At 35.4% G+C, this 10,153-nt stretch overlaps 1 protein-coding gene across 3 annotated transcripts in view; it reads right to left on the reverse strand.

Moving 5' to 3' along the window:
• LOC107719749 (zinc finger and BTB domain-containing protein 20) overlaps positions 1-10,153 on the reverse strand; it is a 69,809-nt gene that overhangs the window by 43,872 nt on the left and 15,784 nt on the right. The window contains exon 1 of one of the 3 annotated variants that reach the window (XM_016527243.1): positions 4,420-5,361. The exons of the other annotated variants lie outside the window; for them this stretch is intronic. The gene's annotated coding sequence lies outside the window, so the exon portion shown is untranslated. Of the gene's footprint in view, positions 1-4,419; positions 5,362-10,153 lie in introns of those variants that run through there. 3 annotated transcript variants of the gene reach the window in all.

A 10,153-nucleotide genomic window follows, 5' to 3' on the forward strand; every position in this document is an offset into this window, starting at 1 on the left:
AAAAAAATCTAAAGTATCCTACAGTATTTATTACAGTTTATCTGTTCACTATAGTAAATACTTCAGTATGCTGTAGCATTCATTAACAAAGTGTTGTAAATACTATAATATATACAGTATTATACACTTTACTATAGTACAGTATGGTTCAAAAACACTATTTACTATAAATTACTATAGTATTTTTTCATGTGGGGTGCATTTTTCACGAAGGTATAGCAAAATATTTAGATACACAGGAAAAACAGAGCACTTTGAGAGTCTAGCAAGGTCGACTCAATAATATAATTTGCTTTCACTGACATTTTATTTATTTCGTTTTTTACTTACAAAAGGGTCAGATGTTCTTGTTACATTAGATTATACATTATGTTCAATGAGTTAAACATAACGGAACTTAAAAAAATAATGACTGTTTTCTTACAGGTTTCCTGAACAGCCCCCCTTGTCTGCCTAGAGAGTCCAGCCTTAAACTCATGGCACTGGATATGCCATGTTTCTATGCCAGACAGGTAGGGTGATTCAAATAAATTAAACAATGTTTTAAAGGCATCACAGAGCCACAGCGTTCGTAGTTGTCTCAGCATATTAAGCACGGATAGAAGAAAGTATTTTACAGACATTTTAAAATGAATGGCACTTTACTTTGGGAACCTACTGTGGTGCTATATTGATGCAGTGACACCGTTTCTATAATTCTGGGACACACTGGAGATCTGAGATGAGTTTTGTAATTTCTCTCATAAACACTGCTGAAATATCGGAGTGATCGGGGGGGAAATTAGGTAACAAAAGTGCAAGGAACCTGAACGTCAAGAATTGCTCCCAGAGATCACCCCAAACACACACACACACGGGCAGGTGGGCGGGCAGCCATTCCCCTCCTTTCTGCCTGGCCACAGTGGGTGCACAGCAGCCGCCTGCTACCTGCCCAGAATTCTAATCAGTCCAGGGGTCTGTCTGTCCCCCCCGCCTTCCCCTGTCTCACTTATTCTCTCCCTCAGACTCGCTCCACCCACTCGCTCACCCCTCCGTCTCCCGCCCTGCCTCTTTCTCTGCCTTGGACGAAAGGGGCCGAAGATCCTTCAAAATTAATTAGATCCCTCCCCACCCCCTTTTTCCGGAAAAAACTGCACATAAGCACCCCCCTCCACCCCTTCACAACCCTTGTTTTCCCTCTCCCAAAAATCTCTAATCTTAGAAGGGAATCTTCTGAGTTTTATGACAAAAAAGAAAAAGAAAAACGACTGCCGGGAGACTACTGGAATGGTTTTCTGTGTGTTCCTTCACTGTCGCTCTGTGGCTCTATACGTCTGTCACTCAGTAACACAAACTGTCAATACGTCCCTAGAGGTCAGTTTGTCTGGAAGACGCTCAGACGGCCGTGCCCTGCTGCAGTGACAAAGAGCACAGGGCGACTGAGGCGAAAGGAAAGAATAATAACAGGCAGAGAGGAAAAGTAAGAAAGCAGCTGAAATTCAGGTTAATCAGAGACGCTTTTTAATGAGGCGGCCATCTCATAAAGCATGCCGTGCGGTGACTGGAAATCATTTTTATCAGGGATGGGGGGAGAAGGGGGGAAAACAAAGACAGAGAGGCAAGGCAAGAAAAAGGTGAGGGTGGGGTGTCGGGCAGAGACAAGGAGGGAGGGGGGGTGTTTCTGGGAAAGGATGTCAAGCATCTGAATAATATAAATCTCAAATATGCAAATGTGACTTACAATGCTCGGCATTCACACATTGTCCTTTGCCTCTGAGCCTGGTCTTTAATGGCACACAGCAGAAACAATAAGAGAGAGAGGTGGTGCCGAGAATTTATTTACAACGCTACCAAACTATATTCGTATAAAACCTACATAAATATAGTAATGATGCCAAATGGTACGTTGACCTGCTTTCCTGTCCAAATACTAAGTGCTTTTTGATGTTGCGGTGTCCATACGGTTTGTTTATAGGTGTTAATAGCCTGCCACGCAAGTGTCCTAACGCCATATCACTCTCAGTGAAAGTATGCTTAAAAACCGCAAAAAAATAACTTAAAGGAAGCAAGAAAGGAACAAATCAAGAAATGAAACTGACAGTGTCTGTCTTGTCTAGATTTTGGCAGCACTTGTGGACAAGAATAATTCAGACCCAATGAATCACTGATACTCGCTGTGACATATTTTAGCCAAGGTCAAAATGACAAAATGTCCTTACCACACACATGCACGCTGCAACCTATCACATGCAACAGTGAGGTCCATATTTCTAAATATTTTTGGAAATCCACTGAATGCAGAAATCATTACCATACGGATCAATCGGACGATCTTGTGAGAATTACATTGGCTTGACCTATTGTCAGTACAGTAGCCTTTTCTATTGATTATTTACTTCATTTTCTATTTCTAATATCTTTAGTGAATTAAAGATTATCCAAAATAAGTGTTTATACAAATTTAGCTATTTTGTGACAATCTTAATAAACTGTAAATAAACTGCACTAAATACAGTGGGGTTCAAAACTCAGAAAACACATAGAAAAAATAGGATATATAAACCTAGAAAATAAACAGTAATAAACGTTTTGGGATTATGACATCATTAAATGATTCTGCATTAATTACTAGGTCACTAAGAAAATTTGTGACACTGACAACATGGATCGTCAGACTTTGCTCAAATTCGTCCGCTTTGCATGCTGTCATTAAAGCACATGAGGGGACATATCAAACATGAATTAATTGTGAACTTCGAGTTATTTTTAGTCTATATAATTTGTAATGAAAACATCTGTATTAAATTACAAAAATAAATAAATAAAATCATTTTCACTGGTGCTGTCAGACATCTGGAACTCATTTGGAGTGTAAGCGCATCATACTGGTCATCGTCCACCCTTCTCTCTAATTATCAGTATTTGCCTTAAAAAAAACATAGTTCAAACACTACTTGTTTGACAGGGTTGATGCAAACACCTGTAAGTGAAACCAACCAGATAACCAAGTACACATTTTCAACTAGTTTTCCCATTCATTCTTCATCCTCCATTCAAACCATTAGTCAAGTTCAATAGTAACAAAAATGTGGAAAAATTGTACCTTTAGGGCTACAACATCTTGTCACTGGGAAAATACTCTTGATTTACCCCTAAAAGCAGCATATTAGTACCTTAAGGCTAAATATTACTACTATAAGTTGTTAATATGCACCTTTAGGGGTAATAAGGTACAAAAGTGTCCCTTTAAGGTACTGCCCCAGTGACAAGCTGTTGTAGCCCTAAAGGTACACATTTTCCACATTTTTCTGACAGTGTATAAGCTACTCTATAACCAATCCCAGAATTACAATACTCATATCACTAAACAGTCCTATAAAACCAAACATACTTGCGATTTAAAATTAGATGATAATATATAATCAAAACATCCTTGATGAAAAAATAACTAAATGATCAATCAGTCTCAGGATTTAATTACCTTTGCTCCAATTGCGTGAACCCGTTTGCATTAAAAACACCTACACAGCGCATGAGTTGTAAAAAGCTGTTTCCATTTGTGGAAAATACTACATATATTAAGAAATACTGTTTTGTATCAGTTTTTATATTTATTGTTAAAAAGAGGTGACATTTAAATCAAGAGAAAGATTTATATCCTAACAACAGGCAAAGAAATGTCTCTACATTTTGAAATGGCTCCCCATGTTTCTTAGTAAATTTGAAATGAACACACACACACACACATTCATCATGAAATATTAGTAACACTGGCTGCACACACACACACTCTGTTAAGGTCTGTCGAGGTGATGGTAAACTCTGCCTTAGGTTAGAAGAGTAAATTATGTTAGCATATAAATGCAGACCAGACTGCATGAGAATACACAAAGACAGACAGTCCTAATGAATAAAATATCACTTTTGTCTTTTCTTTCTTTCTTTCTTTCTTTTTTTTTTTTTTGGTCATGATTTTGTGCAAATGCAAACATTCCTTAGCAAGCTAAAACAATGGACTGTTACCGGTCGCCGAATGAGATGGCAAAATATGTGCCGTCCTGCTGACGGCATTCATCATTCATTTATTTATTCATTTATTTAGCTAGCGTTCATTTTGAGTTGAATAGAAGGCTTCACTAAATGTAGAGCAACTGCTTTTGGGAACCCTTTTAACGGGCAACAAATGCACAAATTGAGGACAGGATGCACATTAATGGAGCAAAACAATTTTTTTAAAGAGTTTGTGATTGTATGCAGAAAAAGTCTTTTGCTTTTACACCAAGCTGAAAGTATTTAAAGCATTCAAATGCAAAACGTGAGAAGCAGAATTCCTACATAAATAGAACTTCAAAACAAAACTATCATTCGTTTCTAAAGCACACAAATAATGGCATAAACAAATGCGGCGAAAAAACAACAAGCCGTGTTAAACATCCTGACCTGTTCAGACTGATCCTCAGTGAGCGTGCATGGTGACTCCTTGTGCATTTTAGATGCATAAAATATGTTTGCATGAAAACCTACACATTTTATTTTATTTTTTTTACATACTCTTCAACCTTTCACTGCTTTGCCATCTTGTCAGTGTCTGATTTCTCAAATGTGATTCCGGCACGTGAAAAACAAGGAAGTGAAATACAGCGAGTCGAATGCTCTGCACTTCCTTTACAACAACACGCCAGGCCTGACCTGAAACGACCCCGCGCTCTTTAGGCAAAGTGCCAAGAAAGTCTTCTGGAGAGAAGCTTAAATTGCGTGTTTATGGCCTTTTGCCATCTAATCATAAAGTTATGCATGTTCCTGCTTTATATGAAGCTCTTGTTCTTGTTTTGCTGTCAAATTAGTCCTACTCCTCTGTATTATAATATATAGTCTACCATTTGTCATTATGCAGACTTTAAGGTTTGATCTGGGATATATCTGATTCATACTGTGGATGGTTTTTATTTTTGTCATTTTATTTTTTGGTTGATTTTGTTCATTGACATTTGTGTTTCTGAATATTGCAAATGGTAAATGGTACTTCTGAGTCACCGCTTATTAACAATCACATTTCTCCTGCTTTTGTGCAAATTACTACTAATTGGCTTTCCAAGTACTGGTATTCAATCAAATGCCATAAACACATATTAGCAACTTAGACCCGTTGTAGACTTATACAATTACCACCCATAGAGGGTCTCTAAAGGTCCAGATAGTGTAGGTTTTGTATCAATAATGAATTTATTTTATTTCATTTTAAATACCATTACTATAAAAACACATGAACACATAGATCACATAGCTCTGCTGATGTTTTCTGTGATTCAGTGCCTCCTTATACTCTGCATATATGAGAATTGCATGTGCATGTGGAAACTGAAATTCCACAAACATGCAAGCTCATATGTTTTGTTTCTCTTTATTTGATAATTTATTTTACTTCATTTTAAATACCATTACTATAAAAACATGAACACATAGATCACATAGCTCTGCTGATGTTTTCTGTGATTCAGTGCCTCCTTATACTCTGCATATATGAGAATTGCATGTGCATGTGGAAACTGAAATTCCACAAACATGCAAGCTCATATGTTTTGTTTCTCTTTATTTGATGGTGCACTGTGAAAAGGCCTCAGTTGTGCATAATGTTCCCATTTTTGTAAATGATATTGTACAATTGATTCAAAAGGTCCTTCTTACATGTTAGTGATATTGGCATCTTGAGATTTTGCTTCTTGACATGCTTTAGTGAAATATGACGCATATTTTCCAAATAACACATTCAGTACACTTGAAAACATCAATTTGAATAAATATCTCAAGCATCACACACTTGGGAAATAACTAATTCCATACCATTTGCCCCCTTCATTAAGGTGTAAATCCCTATGTTAATTTATATTACTCATTATGCATATTTTCCAATTTTTAACCAACACTTAAGTCATTTTTATTAACTGTAGTCATATAGCATTATATTTGGTGTAAAATTGTAAAAGGAAAAAAGGGGGAGTGAAAAAGAGCCCGGTGACAGCCGTTTTTCTATGCCGATTTAGCTAAATATATCACAAAGATATTTTCAAGATGGACCATTTGACTGTTCATGTGACGGTCTTCAAAATTATTTGAACCCTGGAGCAGATATTGGTACAATTACAGTCTTATCATGTTGGTACAGATGTCCATGGCAACTGCCAAATTAAAAAAAAAAAAAGAAAGAAAGAAAAGAAAAATAAATCATAGCATAAGCAAAAGGAGGATAGCCGGTAGAAACAGGAAGTCATGAGAATCCTTAAAAAGATCAGATAGTGATACACTGACTAGTGCTTCAGTTCTTTCTCCACACATCGCACTTGACCCCCAATCTGCAACATCAGTCCACAATCACACACACATCAGCCTATGAAAATGGACTCCGAATTAAGCAGTTCACCAAAGCTGGTCTCCATTAAGATTGGCTGACTGTAAACTGTAGTTTTATATGGACACCATATTTCTCAGTCTTCTGGATGTCATTACATACTAGGGGTGCAACGGTTCAACTTACTCACGGTTCGGTTTGTATCACGGTTTTAGAGTCACCGTTTCGGTACGGTTTGGTATGTGCTATGTTTAGGGAAAAAACTATATTGTCAAATAAAAACAAAGAAAATAAGAACAAATAATCTAACTACAAGCAACAGCACAAATAAATACAACAGTAAATACAACAGAGCAAAGATAAAATAAACAGTGCTTTTCAGGTTTTTTAGGTAGGTCTAACATTAGTTTTTAGTTTTTTAGTTTTCTGTAACATTAGTACAGAAATTGAATAAAGTAATCAAATGTAAAATAACATTGCATATTTGACTGTATAAATTAAAGATTAATCCTTATTAAAGTTACAAAAGTTATTCAATCAAGAGCAGTGAGTGATTTCCGTGTTGTTGCTGTTTGATTAACATTAAGAAAGTGCTGTCACTTTAAGAGAACACACTGATCCAGTGCACTGATACTGTACGTTCAGCCGACTATGTCTGCTAGGATACTCACCAAAGCGGGCATTTTGACATAATTTTTGTGTGAATTTGTCCATTCAAGCACAATACTTCAAAGAGAGCTTAATATTTGCGCACGTTCTGAGACGCGGGTTCATGAGCTTCGGATGAGCGCACACACAGATCTTCTCACTGCGACCGCGAGTTCGAGTCTTCTGGCACTTTAATATTTAAACTGGCAAGGTTTAAATGAGTTTAGTTTAAACACAGATAGCGACGTGTGCTGTTCAGGTCTCACCTGCGCTATCAACACGTGATGACGGCATAAATGACAGTTATTCCAGTATACAGCACTCGCACTGAACAAAGAGTGACTGGTTTGTCCAAGTATAGATGTTTTTTCTCTCTCATCGCTCTTGTTGTAATGTATTGCGAAGCCAGAATTTGTATCCATTAACAGAAACATGCATTAGGCGAACTCTAACAAACCATATTACAGATGCATTGTCAGATTTAAGTTGAACCGCGGTCCTAGTGCATGCCGAACCGTGTGTGGAGAACGGTACGGTTCGATTTTTTACCGAGAACCTTTGCACCCCTATTACATACCTAATGTAACATAGCAATCAACATTTTCTAATCAACATATGGTGATCCAAAATGGTTAAATAGCCTAATTTATAACATCAAAGTAAACATGCAATAAAAATTGACACGTTCACTTTCTCAATAGACATTCCTGGTGTTTTCTGAACAAAAAAAGTGCAAAAATGTTTCTCTTCATAACCTTTTGACAAAACCTGCTCTGCCTTTAAAATGATTTTATGTTCTGTCAGATGTCACATACAGGCAGGGAAAATAATGATAACCATTTAGGCCTTGTTTTAGACTACTCTTGAAGGTAATGCCGCATTTCAAAAGCAATGCAAATACTACATTAATTTATTGGCAGTTAAAGGTTAGTTCACCCAAAAATGAAAATTAGCCCATGAAGTACTCACCCTCAAGGCATCCTAGGTGTATATGACTTTCTTCTTTCAAAATCTCATTAATGCTTTTCACCTTATCAATGAAAATGAGGATGTGTCTTAATTGCAAGTGTGAATTAAAAAAAATTAAAATCTGAACAATCCTTTTGATGGGAGTCATCACACTGCACATTATTATTTAAGGGAGCAAACATGGGAAAATCCAAATTAATAAAGAGAGAAAGATTTGCAATAGATGCTTTTCTAATCCAATTATACACATCCAAAGTTTTTCAAATGTGTCAATAATGAGGACCATATTGGCAGACCAAAAAATTTTTAAAAAAATGAAGTGCTTGTGATTAATAATTCTATAGAATTATAAGCACCAATATAAACAGCAGCATGGACCGTGTTAAAACATAGGGCTTCAAATAACAATTATTAAAAAAATTTATATGTTAAGTGATACATACATACAAACTGGTTAACTCATTTGGGAAAATGTAATGCAAATGAATTTAAAAAATGTGTAATTGTGTCAGACTGCTTGTAAACAATTCACTTGTGTAAGAGTGGGTCACTGACATGGCACAATTTTTTTTTCTCCAAATCTATTAATTTATATGAAAATACATTAAAAAATCAATTCTTACATACAATGACTTAAATTGAGTGATTTTCAAGCCATCTTCTACGATGAACATGTTCTTAATTTCTCAATTAAAATAAATTTTGATGTTTTTTGGGACATAAAGTACAAAATCTCTGAAAGAATTAAATTCTTTAAAGTAAAGTATTATTACTTAGGTAGTTATTTTAAATATATTATTATTATTATTATTATTTCATAGAAAGAAGTGAAGCAGTTTTGGTAAAATATTATAATTTTTTTAATTTTTTTAAAGTCAAGTTAAAGTTAGTGGTGTGACCAACAATGTCATGAGGTTCAACAAACATGCAAAAACATGCAGGAAAACAACATAAAAACAGGAAAAGATATAAGTGAGCGGCCCCCTCAAGAAGAGCCTCATGACTGGGTGTCAAAGTCAGTAAGAATTTTTCCATTTCTTTATATTGGACACTCTTGGTCAATTTATCATTAGATGCTTTTCACACAACTAACCTGCTAAACACTGTAAAATTGCTGGATTGCATTTTTTCCCATAAATGTATAACATCTGCTGTTCACATAAGTATCAGATTCGATTTATGTCTTTTTGTAAAGACACTTTTCACACATCAGAACCAAATACCGGTAAAATCTGTGATTTCAATCATCAAAAATTACCTTTAAACACTGTAATGTTTTCTTCATTCACCTGGATAGGCACTTTTTTTTTCCAATATCTGTCGATATTTTTACTTCCCAGTGACAGGCATTTTTGAAAACAGTCATCTCTGTACAAACATTATGAATGAATCAAAGCAGACTTCACATGTCAGCATGTCCTCACTTTGTACATGCCAATACCAGTAACTGTATGGCTTTGTTCACACAAGCATCAAAACAGTAATTTTACAACTTTTACAGTTTTACAACTGTAATGTTACAGCTTCTCTTTTACCAGTATTTCTCAACAGACATGATCGCTAAAGTGTAAAATGTCAATAAATGTACATAAAAGGCAGTATGTGTGAAAGCACCTACTGACCAAGCTACATAAAGTGTAGGAAACAATACAATTGTATGCTTAAATTAATAATAATAAAACATACTGTACGCTTTACATACTCAGAATGCTCATGATTATTTATTTGATTAATCTGATAATATTTAAAACACATGCTATGCCAACATCCACATCTAGCCTAATAATCCTCAAACAATGTGCAAAGAAGACTATATAATGTATGCTATACATTTTATACAACATAAAAATTAAAGTGCAGATACAATTAAAACAATAAACAATAAATATACAACAAAATAACAAACTTTTAACAAAGTGTTAAAAGGTGATTAAATGTTTTTCTTTAGTATTTTAGTTGTATCTGCACTTTAATCTTTATATTGTATTAAATGGTTAAGTGGTGGTAAAATAGAAAATGTTCTGCACACAAATTCACTCCTCTGAACCCTCTACATTGCGAGTAAATCACTCGCATATGCGACTAAATCTTCACTCTGGTGACTAAATGATGTCTAACATTAGCCAATGGCTAATAAATTCTCAGATTTTACTCGCCAGTGTGTGAGTTGGAGGCTAAGTATAAGTTTAGCACAGATATATTTTCACTCGC

This window comes from Sinocyclocheilus rhinocerous, unplaced genomic scaffold, assembly GCF_001515625.1.
Source record: "Sinocyclocheilus rhinocerous isolate Xijiao unplaced genomic scaffold, SAMN03320098_v1.1 scaffold571, whole genome shotgun sequence".
NCBI classification, from domain to species: Eukaryota; Metazoa; Chordata; class Actinopteri; order Cypriniformes; family Cyprinidae; genus Sinocyclocheilus; species Sinocyclocheilus rhinocerous.